The sequence below is a fragment of the Pogona vitticeps genome, chromosome 4, assembly GCF_051106095.1.
Source record: "Pogona vitticeps strain Pit_001003342236 chromosome 4, PviZW2.1, whole genome shotgun sequence".
NCBI lineage: Eukaryota > Metazoa > Chordata > Lepidosauria > Squamata > Agamidae > Pogona > Pogona vitticeps.
This window is the reverse complement of record NC_135786.1, coordinates 234,787,812-234,811,382: the sequence shown is the minus strand read 5'-3', so window position 1 is coordinate 234,811,382 and position 23,571 is coordinate 234,787,812. Positions and strand designations below refer to the sequence as shown.

Genomic DNA, 23,571 nt, shown 5'->3' with positions numbered 1-23,571 from the left:
AAGGCGGCGGTTGGCGGCCCGTCTCCCAGGGTGCAGCGCGCCGGGAGGGAGGGAAAAAGGAGGCAGGCAGGCGGGCGAGCGGGCGGAGCAGGGAGCGAGGCCGGGAGGGAGAAGGGGAAAAAAAAGGGGGAGAGGCCTGGAAGTGGCCCCGGCGAGAGGGCGCCTCGGCGGCGACGCCTCCGACAGCGGGCCGGGTCGGTCGGTCGGTCGGTGGGTGGAGGGCAGGACGGACGGACCTGACGGAAGGAAGGCAGGCAGGACGGAAAGACGGACGGGAAAGCCAAGCCGTGGCCGCCGCCGCCGCCGCCGCCACAACCGCCCCTCAGGCGACGCGAAGGGCTCTCGCTCTCCCTCCTCGGCGGCTTTTGTTGTGTTGTGTTGCCTCCGGCTAGCCACCCACTCATCCACCCGTGGAGTTGCCGCCGCCTCCTGCCGCTCCGGACCGGGGTCGTCGGGGCTTGGTAGGGGAAGCCCGCCCGAGCTCCGGCTTGGCAGCCCCTGGTGAGTGAGGGGGGGGAGAGGAAGAGGAGGAGGAGGAAGAAGAAGAAGCAGCAGCAGCACGGGGGGGGTCGCCCCAAATCTCAAGAAGGGGCGCCGTGAGGGTTAGGCGGTGTGGATCCATCCTGGAGGGTGTGTGTGTGTGGGGGGGGGCTGGCCGCCGCCGCCGCTGTGGGGCGACCCCAACCCTAAAAGACCCGCCCTTCTCTCAAGGCTGGAAGAGACCCCCCTCCCTCTTCTGGTCCAAAGGGAGGAGGGTTTCCAGGCGGTGTGCATGTCTGGTGTGTGTGGGGGGGCTGGATAAAAGGCATCCGATACACGTGAGCATTGGGGTGGGTGGGGATACTGACAAAGGACGGCTTAATAAGTATACATTTTTTTTCGGGGGGGGGAACTATGTGTTCGTGGGCGTCTTAATAAGCCTGGCGAAGGATTCCCGAGAGGGCACCTAGGGTGCGTGTGTGTGTTTTTTTTTTTGGGGGGGGGAGAGGAGGTCAAGGGGTGGCCCTCTGGAGAGAGGTGGGCCCTTGGAGGGACAGGAAAGGGCGCCTTGACATGTTTTCCTCTCCGACAGGGTTGCTCCAGGTGGTTGTGTGTGTGTGTGTGTGTTTTTAATTTCTCTCTCCCCCCCCCCAATTTATTTATTTTAAGCAGGTTTCAAGCCTGTGCCTTGGTGGGCACCCCTGCTTTTTGCTCGCCTTGGATTCTTGAAGATTTTTTTTTAAAGGGGGGGGAGAAGAGAGAGAGAGAGAGAAAAGGAAATCAAGTCACTTCCCTCTTGCGGTACAAAAGGGGGGAAAAAGGAGAGAGGAAATGAGGCTGCCTAAAAATAATAACCCTGCCTTTGGATCAACCTTCCACCCCCACCCCCCCAAATCTCCATTCTTGCTAGAGTGTTGTGGGAAGGGAGGTCAGTGGAGTTAAGGGGGGCAGTAAGGGAACCCAGGTTTAAATGTAGGCCTACTGGTGGGTCTCTAAGGCTTTTCCTGTTTGGGCAAAGAGCTGGTTAAAAAGTAAACAGAAAGGGAGGAATGGTGTGCTTGTCTGGTTGCTAGTGCATGTACAGTACACACCAATAGTCCATGTTAAATCTGTGTGCCCTAGAGCTTTGGGGTGGAAGAAAAGGGAAGTACTGTAAGTGGTTGAGGTCCCCCCCCCTTGCTCTTTCCTATGTAGATCTTTCCTTTTGATGACTTTCTGGTGGTTTGATCCCCAAGAGAAAGGGTAGTGAGGTCTATTGTAGTCATACACCCAGGCTAAAGAGACAAGTGTGTTGCTCATTCATGAGAGATTTCCGTTGAAAGTTTTTTTTTTTTTTGGAGAAAATACTGTGGATCCCATGCAAATTGAATTAAAGGACTTTCCCCCACCCACCCCCCACCCCCAGACAGGCCGGCCAAACCTCAGTTCAGGCTCATGAATCTACTGTATATTGGAACTTATCCTGAACTCAGTATATTGCCTGTTTCCAACCCACTCCTGTCCTGTTGGACTGTTGGTTTTGCATTGAGTTCCGTTCCTGATTAATACATCTTGCTAATCCTATTAAGCATGGTTAATAGAGCTCGTGAATTGGACACTTGTACTAGTTGAGTGCAGTTTTATAGGAACTATGTTTCTGCCCTTCTTCATATTGTTTAGAGAGCCACCAGTATTGGCCTCTTACACAATGAGCTTGGAAGTTTGCTTTCTGGTAATTCTGTAATAAAGATTTTGGAAGAGAGTTGAGCTGAAAGGAGAAAGTTTGCCGGTTCTGATTTTGGAGTCTATTGTTCATGATGAACATCCGCACTGCAAACTACTCCACTCCCCTTCCCCATCCTCACATCTGGAAGTAGTTAGTTTTGATTTTCTTCTTCTCCTTCCTCTTCAAACGACAGCCTCTGTGTACATGAATTGATTGAGTTTATGAATTGACCATTTAATCTCAAAGGATCAAGGAAGGGAATGTATTAATTTGTTCAGCCTGGCAGTTTGGCATCATTTTTGTGTGTTCTTGTTTTTTTTTTTAAAGAGATAATGCTCTCCATTTTCCCCTTTTTTCTTTTCTCCCTTCCCTATAAGTTTATACCTGAACTAGACTGCACATCCAGTTTCCTCTGGTCTGTTCTACTTAGTATTTCACAGTTCTTTTCAAACCAACTGCAACTGTATTGCCACCCTTGGCTTAAGTATTAATTATAGAGAATCTGTATGTGCAACTGATGTGGTATAAGAGTAGTCTTCCTTGTATATAGAAAGACATTTTTGTAACCAAAAATCAGTTTGGTGGATCAGACTCCTGTGACATGACCATGGAATTACCTGTGGTGCTGCAGTTTTTGCAGTTGAAAAGTGTAGTTTTGGTGCAACAGCAGTAGTTATCTCACATTTCGTTTAGATTAAATGCAATTTACACAACTGAAAAATCAGTGACATACACTAAATTTATTCTGACTATAAAACCCCATGTGCTCACTAATAAAAACAGAGTACTGTATCAATGAATAGATATCTGGTGTGGTGCAGTGGATAGAGTGATGGAGTAGGACTCAGGAGACGTGAGTTTAAATCCCTGCTCCACTAAGGACACTCATTGTGGGATTGGAAGGATATTCCTTACATATCTCACTTACTTTGGAAGCCCTGTAAGGTTCACTATAATTCATTTCCAAACTGACGGGATATAACACACATCACATCAGTGGACAAAGGTTAGTGTAGGAAGTATATTAATAATGCTCCCAGATGTGAGAATGTGTTCACTTGGTTTGAGAAGATGAAAGTTGTGTTTTTAATTAAGTAGATGAAGGAATGGTGGCACATGTCACTTTTTTGCTGCTGTGATATGGTCAGGAATTTCACCTGGTGAAATTCAGTCTTCTGTGCAACCATTAAGTGCCTAAAATCTCCTGATTTTGATTGCATCTAGTTACCCTGTCCTGTTTCCAATGATGATGTAATCATATCCTGTTTTTCAAGTAAATGGCATGGTATTAAGAGTCTATTATCATGTAAAAACTGTCTAATTTTATGATGACAAATCAGGAGACTTTTCTGTTTTGTATCATCTTAGGAGCCATTCAGTTTGTGGAGATTGCAGACATCTGACTGACAAAGGGGAAAAATTGCACTAATTTTGTTTTACTTGTGATATATACAAACATTCTAGGAACTTGGAATCTTTACAAAACATTATTTGCTTGCCTGTTGTAGGAACACACAGATATCTCAGTTTTGAAATGCTAGATGATATTTGATGTACCGTTGACTACATATTGGAGATAACAGGATGTTGCTGCTTCCTTCATACCCCTTGGGATTTCTGAGTTTGCCTTTCCTCCAGATATAACAAACAATGGGTATTATGAGTGATAGACAAAGGTCTGACAATAGAGTTTAGAGAAGTGTGATGGGATCAGATTGTTTCCTCAAGAATTAACCATACTGCATGAAGAAGGGCTGGCCAGCAGCAAACAGCTTAATATTTTTTAATAATTAAAAATATTGAATTTATTCCGGCTGTTGCTTAATTGTACAATAGTTCTTTCTTACATACCTGTTACTGGCTCTTTTTAATGGATATTACGTGAAGCCGAGAATAAAAATAAATATCAAAAAATGTTTTCTTCCATTTTGAAGTTAGCTTTGTATTGGAGTCACACTAGTGAAGCTAACTTAAACTTAAAAAAAGAAAGTTCATGAGCTTTGGTGCAATATATTCACAGAGAGACCTGGTGTACTATATAGTAAGTGAGCTATTCTTGTATCTTTTAGCCTGTCTTGGTAATATTCACTTCAAGATATCCTGTGGATATTTGAACATAGTATCTCTTGCTCTGTGTGTATAGCTTTCTAGATATTGGGAAGATCATATGTACAATAGGAAGTAAATTGCATCATATGCAAATAAACTGTGGTGCACTCCAGGCTTGCTCTGTTTCCGTTTTCAGTCTCTTTTGCTTTTCAGGGGAAGAGATTGGAAGATTCTGATTTTAAACAAATCTCAGTTCCCTGTTAAGTCTGCAGTTAAGAACCATGGTTTGTTTAAAATTTGGCTTGTTGAAATAAAGATCAGTCTATGGCATCACAGCTTGTTTGAAAGTGAAGCTGGTCTGCAAGAGAAACTCTGCTTGTGTTCAGTTGAACATGCTTACAGAACCCCACGCAATTGGAAACCCTACATTATCATGGCCTCAGATCATGAGGAAATCTTTATGCACATTCAGTTGAACACAGTTACAATGTCTTTGTAAACCTTCCCCATCAACACAGGGAAGTCAGAAGGGGAGGGATTGGAAGACATGTCTCTGGCTCTTTCTGCATGCCTAAATTCCTGTAGAGTGTAGACTGAGGATTTAACTCACAGAGGTATTTATCTGTGGGCACAGGATGGTGTGTGTGTGTGTGTGTGTGTGTGTGTGTGTGTGTGTGTGTGTGTGTGTGTGTGTGTGTGTGTGTGTGTGTGTGTAAAAAACTTAAATGTGGGCACAGAATGGGGTGTGTGTGAAAAACTTTTAAACATGTGCCAGGTAAGCCTTCTCCAGCAAGGTGCCTCCAGATATATTCTGTTACAACTCCTATGATGCAAGAAGATTGTGGGAGTTGTAGTAGAATAACTGGAAAATATCAGGTTGGAGAACGCTAAGTTTAGTGATCTTAGGGTAGTATGTAGTTGTGAGGGTTGCTGACCTCCTATATGAGGTTGGCTTTGCACCCTTGAAATGTACTTTATAAACAAGACTGTCTTTGTTCACTGATGGAAAAGTATTCTTCATGTCTTCTGCAAAAGTTTAGAATTACTTTGTTTTTTGCTGTTGAGCAGGGTTTTAATCTTCTATTAAGAAGCAGGAATTTTAAGTACTTGTTGCTGCTGATTCCTCCTTACACTGGTCTCAAGAGAGATTTTGTGAAAGCTACTGCAGATTTGATCTGTAATTTCAACAGTAAAGGCATATTTGTGTTCCTGCTTTTGGTAGTCAACTCTCTTCTCACAAAATTTAGAATTCAGAAATATTCCAGTCCTTTTTCTTATTCTGTCACCTCTTTCTAGAGTGTTTTTTAAAATTTATATTTCTACTTTAAAAACAAAACTATTATTGTTTGTCTGTCTTCAGTTCTACAATATTTAATTACCATGTAATAACTCTTAGTGGGGAAATCTACAGGATTATTATTATTTCCCCAGGAGGATTGTTCAGTTTCTTTTCTGCATCAGAATGGTATCATCTTTTCACTGGAACAAGGAATGGACAAAATTAATGAGAAAGAGTCTTTAAAATGATGGGTTTCAAAAGTCTATAGTTTTTTTTCTCTTTTTCCACATAATTTTCTATTTGGAGAACTCTTTGAAATAGTTTTCATTTCCCTGTGGTGAGGTACTGCCTTAAAACTTTTTTCATTAGCTAGAGAAAGATGAACAGGAAGTGATAGGAGCAATCCCATCTCCGAGGCTATGCAATAAGTGCCTTTTCTGTTTGTTGGGTGAAACTGGAGGGGAGGTGGCTTCCCAGAATTCAGTTCTTTCCCTTCTGTATTAAACTGAAAGATTAGACTGAATTGATGAGAGCTAGAGCAGAACAAGGAAGCAAGTTATTATCATCCATCCCTCTTTTGAGAAATCTTTTTTCTTTATTCTGTGAATTGCAATCAAGGTAAGAGAAACTGTAATGCTCTTCTCTGTAAGAAAGGCTGCAGAAATGCTTAGTCTCCCAATAAATGAATGAATGAATGAATGTGGCATTACTCCACTACTCTGCAGTTAAAAGATTATACTATTCTTCTTGGTTTAGATGTCCTGTAGAGCCTGCCTTCTTGCCTTAGGAATCTTTGCTTCAGATTTCCTTTTTTTTGTGGATTCTTTTACATGTGCCACACCATTCTGGTTTTTATAGTCTGATGGCTATAGATGAAGGCTGATGTAATGTACTACAGCATAAGTGATTTTTCTTGTGACATAGAACTCTTCTTCAGGTGACCTGTAGAATTAGGTTTAAAATGTTCCGTACTTTTCTTCTACTATGCTTTCTCTATTGCAGCTGGTGTTGCTTTTTTCTGATTGAGGGGATGTGGAATTGTCATTCTTCCTAAATTTAGCAATGAACTGGGACCCTTCACAAAGCCAGGAAATTGGAAAATGAGCAGGTGCCTTCTCCTCGTCCCATGCCAGAAGTACACTCAGAGATGCATTTGTGCTCCCTGAGTGTGCTTTTATATATATAAAATTATATATATAATTGTGGTTAATTCTGTTGTGTTTTAATCCTATACTGTAGTTAGGTTGTTTTTCATTGTTAAAATGTGCTATGTGTTAATGTGTATTTGTTTTTTTAATGTTCTTATCCAACTTGAGTGCCAGTTTGTGGAGAGAGGTGGGATGTAAATCAATCATATGCCTTAACAGGTGCACCCTTACATGTGCTCACTTACAACTCACCCTACATGCAACCACATTTCATCTTGTTCATTCAGGCCCAGGTTCTTCTGGAAAGTGTCAGATACCTGGGAGCAGCAAAGCTTCCTCACCTTCTTGTGGCCCAGTATTCACTTGTGAAGTTTGTACTGCTGGCAGAATCCTCCAATGTGTTAATCTAAGCCTGTTTACTGATGTCAGTATATCAGTGGTTGGCAGAGCGAGTTCATCTTTAAGAGGAGGCCTTCTCTTAACACCTTTCAGCATCATGATGCTTCAAAATGAATTATAAATGTCTGGTAATTCTGGTTCCAGGGCTTTAGGTAGAGCTCTGATCTGTTGTATATTCACAGATTCAAAGGCTATTTGCAAATTTGTTATAAATTTCATGACCCTGATGTCACAGATGGGATTTTTTTTTACCATCATCTTGGGGAAGATGTCTGTGCAAAGTAAGAGTGACATTTTGAGTTGTACTGTGGAAGAATTTTAAAAGCAAAGAATAGCAATTCTTTTTGAGGCTATAGACCTCAGATGTTAGATATTTAGTGTCTTGTATTCTTGCTTCATGGCCTACGTTTACATTTTGTGGTGAATATGTGGGTGGTCCCTTCTCAACTTTGTTCCACGAACTGTAGTAAAAATAAATCTACAATAGATATTGTAGTAATCGGGTGGTACCAGTCACACTTCATGATAAAGTTGTTTTTGGCATGGTAAGACACAATGTTAAATTGTGTCTTTTTCTGATAATATTCCTATCATTATTTTTTATGACTTTTATTCAGCTAATTCATTCATTTTGATTATTTTTTTCCTGTGGTTTCTTCCATCCCCACTGAATTTAAAAAAAGTAACTATTATAATACAAGTGACAACTTCTAATGTTTTGAAAGGCTAAAACAAGTAATAAGGGTAGAAATTTATACATTGGCCAGAATCATATTGGTCAATTACCTAGGCATAAGTGTAGCGGCATAAATTGCAGAGGTGAACTGCACTGTGGCTCCATGATAGGAGCGGGATTCGGTGATCCAGCGGGTCCCTTCCAGCTCTGTAGTTCTAAGATGATGATGGTATGTAATTGGCACTTGTATCATTCATTGTGTATCAGGTCACACACCTGGTGTACAACAAAGAATAGAAGCAATTACTTGATAACTGCTGGCAATTTACGCCACTGCACTTACGATGGTGTTACTAACTAGTAGAAGTCTGGCTTACATAACCTAAGCGTGAATAAAATTTTCCATGTTTTGTTGCCATGAAATGACATTATGCAACTTGCCAGGAGCAACAGAATATAGGCCAGAATTTGCATGAAGAACTGATGAGGAAAGGTGAATAAATATCCTTTTAAAATGTCTTAACTTGAGTGACTCAAACACAAAGTTGCATTTGCTGTAACCTTGTGTTCTGTGTGCAAAACTTCATCCAATACTGTACGGCTGTTGTGATCCTTATCCAAAGACATTGTTTCTTAAAAAGTGAGCTCAGATCCAAAGTGATCACTGGTAATTCCAAACTGTTGTGGAAATTATTTCCCTGTTTAATTATAGCACATACTCTCAACTGTGTGTTACCTTCTATTGTTCTTTTATAGTAGGTGTCTTAAGGTAATGCAGTTTAGCATGCTTGTCCAGAGCATTGTGACCTGTGAGAAGACCATGAGACCATAAGGTTAATGGATGATTTGATTATTCCATCAGACCTCAACAATGCAAAATTGTATTTTGAACTGTATTCTAGGGATGGAATTTTTGGATTTTTGGAATTACGAATCTCATAATTCTCCATTCTGGGAGTTCTGCCAGACAGACAGCTTACAGACATCTGAATGTGCTTGACATGGGATAAAGTTTTAAACTGGAAGGCTCTGTAGCCAAGCTAGCCCTAGCTCTGCATAGCGCTGTCTGTAAATCCTATTCCTAATTCTTAAAGACAGTGGTAAATCATAAAGACTGGTGGTTTCATTATAAGAATTCTCTAGTTCGCATATTTTTGTTGTGGCTGATTAAGCTGCTTCTCTTTAACATTAAGAGGGTAAATTACTATAATTCCAAATAATCTGTTCTGTGCCCTTGTAAGAGAGAAGTACGTGTATGGTTAACGAACAGGATGCAGTTCTGTCATAAGTGATCAGTTATCAGTAACCTCCTGCAATATCTAATCAGAACATGTATTTCTTTAAGGAAAAGGAAGTTGAAAAAAACAATATTTCTCAGTAAATAAACTTGTTAAACATATTCAGAACTGAATACAAAACATGGTAGCTTCCTCATTTGCCCATAATACTTGGGAGGTCTTATAACTACTCTTTTAATTGCTGAAAACTCACTTCTCCCATTTGTTGAGGCAAAATGTCTTCCTGAGACTGGGTACAAGCTGGTACCAAAGCCTTAAAAATGTAGATGAGAATGGTTGAGATGCTTGAAGATAAAGGGTAAAGCTTTACGACAATTTCTTGAACTTTATGTATGCATTTGTATATTTCAAACGTTAGAAATACATGCAGTCAGGAGCTGCAATTTCAGAAGAAGTTAATCTGAGGTTTGGTATAGTTTATTTCACTAGAACATTGGTAGCTTTAAAAAAATATTTATGGGGTTCACGTAAAATATTAAAATATACATGAATCAGTTCAGTAAAAATAGTATGCCCAGTAGAATAAGTCTTGAGAAATATGAAACAGCAGTCCAATTTGAATGATTACTGAAAACTGGAATGACTACAATGGCTGAGCATTCCTCCTTTGTTTCTATCATATGCTGCTACTGTAAGAAGAAGATCTTAGTTTGCATTAAGCCTAAGTTTCCTGTTGCACTGGAGCAAAGAGATTCTGGTTTAATGTTGGTAATGAAATCATTATGTGTCATTATGAGCTGATATGCAGTGAATGGTAGAGAGGCAGAGAAAGACATCAGCTAGCTCTGTTGCCTGTTCACAACTTAGGAACTTGCTTAATTTTGTTTAATTAAAAAAAAAGCTTATCTCACTTTCTGAGATGAATTTCATTCAAGGCAGCATAAGTAATTCAAGCTTTGCTTGTTTGTTTATTTCTAGGCAGCCTTTTTCACAATTATGGGACCCGAAACAGCTTACAAATTATTAAAATACCAGACCAGTACAAAACACAATGATTTATTACATTAAAAAAGAATTAAACATGAAATATTAAGTGCTCAGTTAAAATTGTTAAAAACTCCTTAAAAGCAAATTAAGAAACATACATAACATAGTATTTAGGCAAAACTCATCACTGCCCAATTAACTGTTAAAAGCCTGCCTAAAGAGTATGGTATTCATTTGTTTTTGGAAGGATAAGAGGGAGGGGAACAACCTAGCTTCCCAAGGAAGGGCATTGTGTAACTTGTGAGCATCTGCAAGAAAGGCTCTCACTTGTGTCTCCACTAAACATGCTGCGGGGTGGCTCTTAAGAGTCAAGAAGGCTAATACAGGGTGATATGGACCTTCAGATAACCTGAACCCAAGCTGTATAATCAACACTTTGGAAGTGGGCCTGAAAACAAACCAGCAGCCTGGGAAGCTCTTGTAGCAAGGAGGTTGTATGGCCCCTGTAGCTGGCTCCAGACAGCATCCTGGCTGCAGCATTCTGAACAAACGGAAGTTTGTGAACCATCTTCAAAGGCAGTCTGATGTAGAATGCTTTGCAGTGATCCAAGTGGGATGTAACTATGACATGTATTACTGTAGCTGCATCAGGTATTTCCAGGATCAAGCGCAGTTGGCACAATAGCTTTAGCTGTATAAGTGCACTCCTGGCTACTGCGAGGACCTCTGTGTCGAAGCTCAGGGATGAGTCCAGATGTTGTCGGGGGAGTGTAGCCCCATCCAGCATAGCTGAGTCCCTATTCCTATTCCTTGATCTGCTTTTCAATTGACCAGATCACCCTGTCTTGTCTGGACAAAGTTTCAGTGTGTTTGCCCTCATCCAGTGCATTATTGGTAGCAGACATTGGTTTAGAACAGGAACACCTTCCTTGGAGCTGAGTGGAAAGGAAAGAGAGAATTGATTGTCATCTACATTCTGGTAACATGAAATCCAAAACTCTGGACAACCTTTCCCAGCACTCCTGCGTATATATTAAAAAGCATGGGGCACAAGACAGAACCCAGATGGGCAGAACAGTCCAACAGCCAGGACATTGAATAGAAGTCTTCCAACACCACCATCTGAGGTCACCCCTCCAGGAAGGACAATAGAGCCTCCAACTTTGTCTCAGATATGACCCAGAAGGATATTATGGTTGATGGTATTGAAAGTGGCTGAGAAGTCCAGCAGAACCAACAAGACCCACTCCCTCTATGAAGTGAAAAGTATTTGGAATAAATAAATCACCAGGGATGTATGGTATTCAAATAGAATGATTTCAAGCCACAGAGACAGAATCTGTCAAAATCCTAATAAGAGTATGCCAACAAATATGGGAAGAAAAAAACAAAACAGTGGCCCACAAATAGGAAACATTCAATATACATTACAACCACAAGAACAGTGATGCCAAGGAGTGCAGTAACTATAGGACCACTGTGTTAATTTCCCATGCAAGCAAAGTAATGCTCAATATATTGCAACAATGCTGTTGAATTTAAATGGAGTGAGAAATGCCTGATGTTGAAGCTGGATTCTAAAAAGAAAGAGACACTGAAGATCATATTGCAAATATCTGCTGGCTACTAGAGTGCACCAAAGAATGAAAGAATTTCAGAAGATCACTCTGTGTCTTATAGACTATAACAAAGCCATTGACCACATGGCTCATGTGAAAGAGTTATTCTGAAAGAAATGGGTGTGAAATGAAGAAGTTGCAGCATTGTAGATATTGTAGGAGAGCCTCTCCTATTATGCAGAGACTACATCTCAAAGATTCTCCAGGCCCTTGAGAGATCTAGCTTCTGGCCCAAGAACCATCATGGCAAATGCTGGAGGCTTTTTTTGTTTGATTTCTGCAATTTGCGCAAAATACATTTAGTGTAAAATTCCAATCCCTCCATAGGAATAGTGTATTTTCCATTTTGTGAATTTAACCACATACACAGGACAAATAGCAAACAGCAGGCTCATGGACTATAAAGACACAAAGAGTCGATCGAGTGTGACTACTTTGGTTACTTGGGACAATGGTAATTGCATTGTCCCATGTTGTGCATTTTATAGAAATGTACACGATCTTGAAGGCGCAAAAAACTTTGAGAGATAAAGGAGGATTTTTTAACGGAGCATGTTTACTGAGTGAGGGTGAACCAGGTCAGAATTTATATCTTCAACTCTGCAGCCTATCCCAAATAGCTGACACCCAAATAGACATGAAAAGGGTTGCATCTTTAATTCTGTTAATTTTTAGGAGCATTTATGTGATTGCCTGTATAAAAATAGTTCATGGCATTGGCTTATATTCACACTGTATATCACATGATTGTTTAATACTATACTTCATGACTTGAAAACATATGAACTGGATCTATTGGAAACAAATAATTTGGTCTGAAAATGATTGATAGCCAAAGACGAATGGTCACAGTAACACATGCCTTAGTTATATCCTGGTTGTTGTTGTTGTTGTTTCTTCTTTGGCATGTTGATACACTGGGTGGCATCAGTATATGCAGATATGCATTGTTAATACTAACATTAATACACAAGAAGAAGAAAATTATTCAAGAGCAAAGGATTGGATCCCGATGGTTGTTGTAGGTTTTTCGGGTTGTTTGGCCATGTTCTGAAGGTTGTTCTTCCTAATGTTTCACCAGTCAACAGGAGTCAGAACTTTGTCTGTGCTCTGGTACAGTTTTGTGGGATAGTTGAGTATTTATAGCTGTGGGATCAGCTTTTGTCCTTTTCAGGTGATTGGGTGATTATAGTGATCAGCGTGTTTTTTGTTGTGGGTGTATTGTTGTGATAAGGGGGAGAGATGATCTGTCACTGTGATTAATGGGTGTTAGCTGTTCTTTTGTGTGGCAGTGATCACTGGTCCTTGTGGCTGGCTATAGTTCCATAATCACCCAAACTCCTGAAAAGGACAAAAAGCTAATAAATACTCAACTATCCAACAAAACTGCACCAGAGCACAGGCAGAGTTCTGACACCTGTCCTCTGAAGATGCCAGCCAAAGAGACTGGAAGAACAACGGCCAAACAGCCTGAAAAACCTACAACAACCATTGGATCCTGGTTGTGAAAGCCTTTGAGAATAGATCCAGAGTTAATCATGTTTGGATTAGTCCTGTTGAGGTCAGTAGTACTTAAATTAATCCCAACTAAACTGTCCTATTATTTGTCTTTAAATACAACAACATTTGAATTCATTGTCAGCATCTTCAAAACTTTGTTTCATGTACAGGTTGTATGTTGATGAAATATTCTTGATACTTCAAAGACTACGCTGAGGTCGTTAGAATGTGTGAAGCATGTATTTTCATGTCCTTTCTCCTCCATTTTTATTTTTAATTTTTAATTGGAAGGGCAGCACTCTGGCCAAGGGAAGTATGGCTGGTTCCAGGGATCACATCATCCCCCTGTTACAGCAGCTCCACTAGCTGCCAGTCTGTTTTAGGGCGCAGTTCAGAGTGTTAGTTGTAACCTACAAAGCCCTAAGTATCGGGTCCAAACTGTCTTGAAGACAGCATCTCCTTCTGTGAGCCTGCCCGAGTGTTAAGATAATCAGGAGAGGCCTTTCATTCCCCCCACTGTCCTCACAGGTGCACATGGAGAGGGCCTTCTCTACTGTTGCTCCCCGACTTTGGAACTCCCTCCCACAGGAGGCCAGGCCGGTTCCCGGTCCTTCTGCAAGCAAGCGAAGACCTTTCTCTTCAGGCAGGCTTTTCCGTATTTGTCAGACTGTCGAGGAGAGGTTTTAAAATGAGGTGGTTTGCTCTTTGTTTCTCGTAAATCTGTTTTAGTAATGCTGTACTTACTGTTCTTAATATAATGTTATTAATTCATTTAATATTTGCATAATTCACTGTTTGTAGGTTTAATATTGTGTTTTAATGACGTAAGTCACATCGGGTTTTTTGTTAGGGAGAAAAGTGGAGTAAAATATTTAAAATTATAAAATGGGATTTCTCTTCTGAAACAATGCTTGTAGGAGGGCAGAACAGATGGAGTTAGAGGTGCATCCCTCATTTTAGGGAGGAATAATGTCTTGGGACAGATGGGTTTTCTTAGCTGTCTGTTTGACAGTGGGCATGTTTTTCCTCTAATTCCAAAGCATATTATTATACTTTCAGCCTGCTGAAGTGCTTCCTATGTCCAAATTGGCTCTTAGCCATTTCCTAGTTTGCTGTCTCCTATCATGTTTTATGGTACAAGTTGAGGGTTATGTTTAGCAAAGAGTACTGTACTTCAATCTGTCTGTATATGCTGTGTTAGCAACTGAAGCAGATAATAAAGCTGAAGCATTATTCACAATTTTGAAACTGAATGATTAGTGTTCTTTTATTATAAGGTCCTTGTGGTAGGTAGATGGTTCTTCATTCTCAGCAAAAAGGGAAGGATAGAAATGAAAAACAAGGGCTGTGACAGCAAATGTTTATGAAGATGGTGTTAATTAAATGCCCATACTGGTAGTTTTGGAGTTTCCCTGGGAAATAATACAGATAGCTAGAGGGAGCGGCTGGGCAACAGGCCAGACGTAGCTGAGGTCAATATAGAGACAGAGCTGAAAGCAGTGAGTCATAAAGCATGTTTTGTGGGCAGTGAAAGTTAAGTAGTGTGTGTTTCTGTGTGTGTCTGTATGTGTGTAGTAAGCATAGTAAGCATAGGACTTGTCAAGGCTACAGCAACTGTTACTTGTGAAATTATTTCAAAAATTTAAAACACAGGAGAACTTCATGAAGTTGCAGCTTTTCAGTATACTCTGAATTGTTAACTGTGATCTAGAAGTGCCTGTTCTGTAGCTCTATTGTTTTTATTATTTTCTTCTTCCAAAGCAATCTTCCTTCCTTTGCCAGTTAGTTTTAAATGTGAGAGTGTTAAATATTAGGTCAGTAAGAGTGAGATGGGTAGGTGAAATGTTCCTCCTTGGTTTTCGAGCATTGCCATTTCTGTTGCCACATTTGTTTACTCCTTTGCATGCAGACTGTGCTATTTGATATCTGTAAAGTGTCAAATGGTATTGAGGTCCGTTAATGGCATATATCATATTGGAAGATGAACAACAGAATGAATGTGTAGTGTTGTGGATGATGTTTGTTGATCCACTAACATATCTAGACTATAACGTAGGTCTTTGGGTAATGGATAGGTCTTGCAGGTTGTGGACTTGTCTAATGAAATACAGGCTTGCTGTCAAAGACCTGTGTGAGATTGTGTCCCTCTCCAGGGTGTGTGTAGATTAGTGGTGCCCAGAGGGGGGTCCCCAGATGTTCTTGGACTGTGCCGCCCAGAAATCCTGGCCAGGATGGCTACTGGTGAAGGCTTCTGGGAGTTTTAGTCCAAAAACATATTGGGACCCAAGTTTGGGAACCACTAGTGAATATCATTGATTTTATATTTGAGTGGGTTTTTTTTTTGGATTTGTAGACATCCGTCACTATAGTATATGTTCTGTTTATTTATACAGTCTTACCAACAGCTAAGGCATATGCATTAAGGTACAGGTAGTGTCAAACTATGCTAACTAGTAGGGTTAGAAAGTCCAATACTGTCTTATCTAAATGACAAGCCATGTATATGGAGAAGAACAGTCCTGTGAACTACCTCTGTGGTGTATGGGATGACTTTTTGCTCATTAGTATTAATTTTCCTTTCATAGCTTAGAAACAACTTTCCAGATTGCTTTTAAAAGCTGGAAATGTAAAATGCTACTAAGTGCATTTCTGCAGATTCAGCTGCTAAGAGAAATGCTAAGAAATATTTAGTACTGTGTGGAAATGTTGCATAGTCATTGTTCTGGACTGTGATACTTCATCTCAGAGAAATTTATTTTAGGTTAATGAAGTTGTAATGTGCATGTGCAGGACCATAAACCTGGATGGGGTGTAGTGGATGGAGAGACAAATTAGGAGGCTTGGGTTCAAATCCCCGCTCAGCCATGGTTGTGTGGAATTGGGTGTGTGGAACTGGTAAAATCACTCCTTAAATATCTCACTTAATCTTGAAAACCCTATTAGGGTCACTATAAGTCATTTTCAACTTGACGGCTCATGACATAATAAATCTGCTGCTTTGCTCGAGTCTTATGTAAAATTTTACAGCTTCTCTTGGTTTTTCCATCTGATCAGCCGTTATTTGTAAAATGGTTGATGCCGTTTCATAGAATCATAGAATACTGTAACGGAGTTGAAAGTGGCATATAAGGCCATTGATTCCAACTCTCTGTTAAATGCAGAAATCCAAATCAAAGTCTATCTGATAGATGTTTGTCTAACTTCTATTTGAATGCCTTCAGCACTGGAATGTTCGCCACCTCCGGATGTAATTGGTTTCATTGTCTTACTGTTGTATTTCGTTATTTATTCCGTGTCAAGAAAGATATCTAATAAATTTTAATTACTATTACAGGTTTCAAGACGAATCTTACTCCTAGAAAGCATCTGGATCTGAGAGCTGGAAAATCCTTTTAAGGTAGCTGTTTTGCCTGTAATTCTTTATCTGTTACTATTTATGAATATGAATATGACTAAAGCCACAGTAGGTGGCACTTTTAAAGGTGCCACAATAAGAGTTGTCTCTGATTATTTTTGTCATGCAACAAATGTTCATGATTTTAAGACTTCTAGACTAGTGCTGGAGACTAATAACTATCTTAAAGTTACTGAAGGATAATATGCTATACTGTTTTGGCAGCAGTGTATGAAATGAGAAGAATCTTTAAACATGGAGGTCCAAATGCTGGGAATCTGGCAGTTAGGTACATAAACTGGATATGAAAACTGGATGAAGGTTTTGAATTCAAAGCTGTCCTGTTGGCAACATAGGGTACACCTTTTTCTCTTGTTATTTCTTTGATCGCAGTAGATTAAGGGTTGTTGATGTTCTGTTTCCATTTCTTTTAAAACATAGTTTTAGCTCTTTGCTTTCAGAAGGTTATAGCAGGATTAACACTGCTGAGCATTCTCCTTAGGAATCAAGACCTGGTGATGACTTCTGGTTTTATTAGGCCTTTAAGAAAAGGGTGAGGGCAAGGCAGCATTCATGTGGAATGAAAACTTTGAGTAGGGAAGAGGGAATTTATTGATTTGCCATAATACCTACTGGAAATTATCTTCTGAAAAACAGAATTCCCTGAACGTCGTGACCTAGAGGTGCTTGACACTAGATTCCATTGAGAATGAGCAATTCCAGCAAAGTCTGACTATAGATTTCCTTATAAATATAAAAATTAAAAGTATGCTGTTTATATAGCGCTTAAAGCAGCAGTCCCCAACCTGTTCGGGGCTGCGGACTGGGTGGGGGTGTGTGGGCTCTGTGTGCTAGGGGGACGGTGGCTGGGTGGGCGTGTCGTGCTTGTGGATAGGTATGTCATGCTTGCGGAGGGCGTGCCATGCTCATGTAGGGGTGTGTAGAGTTTGTGGCTCTGTATTTTACGCTCACGGAGGGGGGTGTCGCGCTTGCGCGAGCACAACATACCCGCAAGCGCAACACGTCCACTCGTGAGCACAACATGCCCACTGTGCGGGGGGGGGCAGAGATCCATTTCTATGGCCCAGTTCCAGGAAGCCCACGGACCGGCACTGAGCCGCAGACCGGGGGTTGGGGACCCCTGGCTTAAAGCACTTTCTGGGTGGTTTACAATTTATTGTGCAAGCTACACATTGCTCACCCAGTTAAGCCAGGTGCTCAGTTTGCTGACCTTGGAAGAATGGAAGGCTGAGTCAACCTTGAACTTGGCTACCAGAGCCCATCCGATTCTGGTTGTGAACAAAGACTTGACTGCAGTACTGCAGTTTAACCATTGCTCCATGGGGCTCTAATTTTAATTCATTTATCTTGGTTTGGATTTCCCAGTGAGGTATACCTTCAGCAGTTTGTACTTTACTGGTGGTATAGCACTATAGAAGATAAAATGAATGAAAAGCTTTTGGAAAATGTCTCGTTTCTTTTGTGTCCTTCTTTTCATTTTCCAAACTCTAGACCTGGGTATTTGTTCCAGCATTATTCTCTTGTGCTTCATTGTACCCCTACTGGGTCTAGTGACCTACCCACAGAACTTTATGACTCATGGAATTGTCATTTTTTGGCCATTTGAGAACTGCTTTCAGCTGTTTTCAACTTACAAAAAAACCAGAAAAATCTAAAAGATGAACCAGAAACAGTTTTCCTCTGAAATTTTGTCTTTGTTATTTGTACTCAGAGCGATTCGCATGTAGATATTTTTGTTCTGTTGAATTTGAGATTATTTGGAAAGCATTCAAAACATGTCATGATGTCATTTACAAATGTGTTTTATTCGGGCGTCTTGGTGAACTGCAGCCTCCTGTTCTCCTGAACTCTCCCTGTGTAACAGATTAAATGAGTCATCAGCCAACTGTGTAGTCATTGGTTTGTTGAGCAAATAATTTGTAGAATGCTGTGCTGCATCTTTTCGGATCAAACTTTGTAATGGAATTCCCATTTCGGGTTCTATTCATGGCCACATTGTTAAAATTTAATTGTGGGGGGGGGAGTATAAATATGCCAAAGAAACATGATAAATATAGTATTTTCTTTCTGTTTTAAAAAGACCGAGAACATGAACAGTTTTCCAACCACACAGGAATAGTCCATTTAACAAATTTAATTTTATTTGGATATCACTCAATGTTAAATTGGTATACCTTCCCAAGGAGGTGGGGAAATATTTGTACTAAGTTTTGATTTATAATAATTTTTATTAAATTTCTGGGTTACCTTTAATTTCAGTACAGATGGAATGGATGATACTGGAGATGTGGGGAAAGTTTCTCAAAAATCAAAACAGGGTTGCGATGCTGGAAAGTCTGAGAACCACAGACTTGATAGATAGCACAAGCAACAGCAAAGCCTGTTGTGTTTCCGCATTGTTCTTGGCAGCCTCAGTAGGAAGGGACTTGCTTTACTGAAGAAGTAAACGAGAGTGAAGTAAACAGTGAGAGCTCAGTGATGCCAAACTGTGCACAATTTGGACTTCAATGCTTGTAGGGTAAACCAGAAACATGCAAAATTTGTGTGGGCCTGATGTTCATAGAATAGTGAAGTTGGAAAGGGCCTCTAAGGCCATCCAGTCCCACCCCCTGCTCAGGGCAGGAATACAAGTCAAAGGATATCTGCCAGGTGGTTGTCCATGTTTCTCTTGAATGCCTCCAGTGTTGGAGCGCTCATCACCACTTGAGGTAGTTCGTTCCACTGTCACTAATTAATGTGAATTAGTGGAATTCATGTACAATATATTCCTAATCAAATCATGCCATTTGATTAGTCAATTTTTCTCCATTCTATCTCTGTTGATGAGTAGAACATTGATGTGGAGGGTCTGTACAGTACTTCAGTTTGATTTGCCGTGGCCTGAAAAATCGGGCAGTGGTCCACAAAGCCTTATGGCAAACAAAACCTATCAGCCTTTAAGGTGTTACAAAACGCTGTGTTGTTCTTATTGTAAAGACCAACCTCCTCATTCCCCCACCCTGCACCAAGGGAAGGAACTTTAGCTTGTGATAAATTGTTAAGTACATGGTGCTGGTAAAAGTATTGATATATCTATCTACAAATCATCTGTTAGGATCCATATTTTTTCCCTCAGTCCAGTGGTGATGTCAAGTTGTGTAAGAAAGGAGCTTTTGTAAAAATACTAAACTCTGAACCTTACAGATGTCATATTTGTTCTCATTCTTAGAGCAGTTAACCTCCTTTCTTGTCGTCTGTATTTGAAGTGCATGCTCAAGGTTGGAAGAAATGGAGCAGCAACTGGGCAGTTTCTAGGGAGCCAGATATTTGCTTTGCTTGACTTGTTTTCAGTTATTTTTTTCTAGGTCCTCAACCAGCCTGTTTTGTTTGTGTCTGTATTTTTTTTCCTATGCTGCTTTCTCTGAAGGAGACTGTCAGAAGCATTCCAGTGAACTTCTGATCCTTTTTATTTTTATTTTAAAAATCCCTAAGTGGTTGCTTGCTGAATGTGTGCAAAGATTTGGACGACAATAAGAAAGACCTTGCCCAGTCAGTAATTTCAAGAGTTTAATTTGCACTATTTGTTGGGAACATTTTCAAGAAAAGCCTTCCAGTTGAAGCAGAACTCATCTGTCTTCTATGGGTAGAATTTTCTGACCACCAAATTATGCATGATGTGTGTTGTGTATGATTGTGTGCACTCATGTAGAGAAGAAGGCTATTGCAGGCAAGGCCTTTATGTAACTATTTTATGAAATACCTGCATATAACAAAGGAGAATTACACTGTCTGTACTAAATTTACATGTCTGTATCCTCAGGCATATCAGTCTGAACAGATTAGCTATGTGGTCTTCTATTGCACTTGAGCAGAGGATGACCCAGAGCTTTTTTTCTCTTGCATCCTACGGGTATTCTGGGGTTACCTAGACATCTCATTGGAATATTCCACCAAAATGTTAAAAGGTCAACTGGTAGATAATAGAACTGTTGACAGATCTTCATGTGTAACATTGTTGATGGGGGTAATTTAAAGGCAACATGTTTTTTAAATAAAATGTATTTAGCTACTATTAGCTAAATAGGTACAATTAATGGTAACATGATTTTTGTTTCCCTCTCTCTCTGTTTGGTCTTCCTCTTTTCCTGATGCCTTCCACCTTTTCCAGCATTATTATTTTTCCTGGAATTATTGACTTTTCCAGGGAATCCTGGAAAAGTAAGACAGCCTTAGTGTCAACATTTTTGCCTCCTGAGATTGATCAGGCTTGATTTGATTTGATCACCCACTAGTTCATCCTTCTGGCAGTCTAGGGTAAAGACATTAAACATTAAAGACAGTATATCCACCTAAAACCCCACAATAGGACTCTTATGAAGCATGTGACTATTGGCCCTGTCACAATCACAGTGTGATCATCCCACACCTTCTTCTCTCCAGTAGATACCTCCACCATGCAACAGCCACCTCCTACACTAAATTTGAGGGTTGTCATTTTAACTTGTAAGAGAGACTTCCCTTAGTTATGCCTTTACCAAATCACTCAAACAGCTAGCATTCCCTTTCGACTGCTGCTTAAACGCTGCTGCAACTAAGGCTGTCTATACCCCTGTTAGAAAGAGTAGAAACATTTTTGGTGAAACACATACAGTCTGTGTTATTTTGTTGACATGTCCTTGATTGTGTGACCCAGTCTTGGCTAGCAGCATATATTCACTAGTGGTGTAGTGTCTTGTGACTGCTATTTTTTTTTAAAAAAAGAGGATTTATAAAGCAAAAACGTTATTAAAACGTGCATAATATAAGAAGGTTCAGTATAAGCTGTCAAGTTCTTACATAGCTGAAATATTTTTCTTTATTCTTTTTCCTCATAGTTCAAAAATAGAGCTCTTATTGGTGCGTAGATATGCAGATAAATATACAGCCTTCAAAAAAAGTAACTATGTAGTCTGTGCAAACATATCAAGACAAAACCAGGAAATAAAAATAAGAAAAACCTTGTGGCATCTTAAAGACTAACTGCTGTATTGCAATGTGACAAGTCCACTTCCATAGACATGGCTGTCATATAGTTTCAATATCTGAGGAAGTGGACTTGATCTATGAAAGCACTCATTAAAATATACCAGCTAGTCTTTAAGGTACAACATTTTTGTCTTTTATTTTTTTGTTTTGGTCAGGTATAAGTATTTCCACACTGTATTTCCACAGCTTCTTTACAAGAATATATCCCCTCTGCTCTCCTTAACAGCTCAACATTATCTCTCTTTTCCTTAACTTCCAGTCTTGCTTAGACTTTATTTCATTATAACCAGTCTCCAGTTTTTTTTTCTGTGTCAAACTGAACTGCTCTTTTTCTCACACATACCTTCCTTGTATATCAAATATCATCTCTATAGAAGTGCAGCAAACCAGCCAGTCAGGAGACAGTTATATTTGCACACAGGCCGTCCCATCTCTCAACTGTTTTAACAGACTCTACTGATGCACATCCAACTTGCCGCTGATCCAAATCCAGTTACTCACTGAGCATGCCATTGTTTACTTATGTGTGGATATATAAAATGTAGAATTGGCACAACCCATTTCCTATTTATTGGATGGTTTTTTTTTGTTTTCTTTTTTGAGGGGGAGAAAGAAATTCCCCAAACTGCCAGTTTAAGCTGGGAAGACGTTGTGCTGTTAGCATAACTCCACAGTCTTACTACCACACCATTTTTTGCCTTAACCCAGCATGTGATGTACATGGATGAAAGATCTGATATACAAGTGGGACTGATCCATCGGCTAAGGAAATTGTCTAATGAATTTTGTGTTTCTAATTTAAATTGCTGTTAGAATTTAGAGAACCTAAATCTTAACAAAAGTTAGGTTCTCTAAATGAAGGTTCCCTGAATCTTAACAGTAACATTCCCAGTGTGGTGTAGTGGATAGAGTGATGGACTAGGGCTCAGGCATAGATTTGAATGGCCCACTCAGCCATGGAAACTCACTAGGGGTGTGGAACGGGTAAAACCACTCCTGAAATAACTCACTTACTTTGAAATCCCTATTAGGCTTTCTGTAAGTCGGTTCCAACTTGATGGCACCTAACAGCAACAGAATTGATTTACATGAAAGTGGGGAAAACATGAAAGTAACATGGCCAATCTTATCTCTATTCATTTATTTGAAATATTTTTACCCTGATTTTATCCTTGAAAGGACCGAAAGTGTCTGCCAGACATACCAGTACTGGTTTAGGTTCCCCTAGGTCTGGACTGTAGACCTAACTAGGAGGTTGCCTCTCCCCCCATCTCTGAAATATACGTTTTGTAGCCATTACATTTGACCAAAAGAACAAAATTCATTTAATCAGTTTTTTTCCCCAGACTGAATGCACACAGTGCTTTAAACAAAGTGGGCATTTGGCAAAGTTTAAAGGTTTGATTTTCTTTTTCTCTTTTGTCTTTAAAAAGTTACCCTCTTTGGTATGGACAGGAGGATTTGAGCAGCAGGATTTTCAAAGAATAAGCACTTCTGTAATGAAGGCCTTGGTTGAAGCATTACTTAGCAATTGTAAAACTTCTTCTGGTTTCACCCTATTCCCTCTTATCATTAAAGACGTGTAAATTGTTTTTGAAGCAAGGCTGTGTTTTGATTTGTGCTTACTATGAAATTTGAGAGCTGCCCAGGGGTTTAGAGATTTGACAGAAGAGTAGACATCTTGTCAAGAACAGTTGCAACAAGGGAATCCGCTATAACTTTCCATTTAGGGATTTCAAACTGCTGAGGAGAAATGCAGGTTCTTGGATTTCTAAATTGTGCAAGTAATGGTATGTACTCATGGCATTTTTCAGTTAATTTAGTGGGTGGGCAGTTGCTCGATGAACTAGCACTTCTGGAAGAAAGTGATTGTAGAATGTAGGGTGGTTTCAGCTCTTTGCAGGCAATAGCTGAGTTTGTTTGTTTGATTTTCTATTGAATGTGTTTTCCCAAATTATATATAGTAATATCTCAGCATTTCTGTTGTAGAAGAAACTTTACAGTGACCCAAAGATTGTATGGTAAACAGAACTATATCTGCAGTACTAGAGGGTTGGAAATATTAAACACTC

General features: G+C 40.0%; 1 protein-coding gene across 4 annotated transcripts in view; it reads left to right on the top strand.

Annotated features, from left to right (window-relative positions):
* The first annotated feature begins 361 nt into the window (after positions 1 to 361).
* PTK2 (protein tyrosine kinase 2) overlaps positions 362 to 23,571 on the top strand; it is a 256,954-nt gene continuing 233,744 nt past the window's right edge. For all 4 annotated transcript variants that reach the window (XM_078391686.1, XM_078391688.1, XM_078391687.1 and 1 more), the window contains exons 1-2: positions 362 to 501; positions 16,415 to 16,477. The gene's annotated coding sequence lies outside the window, so the exon portion shown is untranslated. The remainder of the gene's footprint in view (positions 502 to 16,414; positions 16,478 to 23,571) is intronic.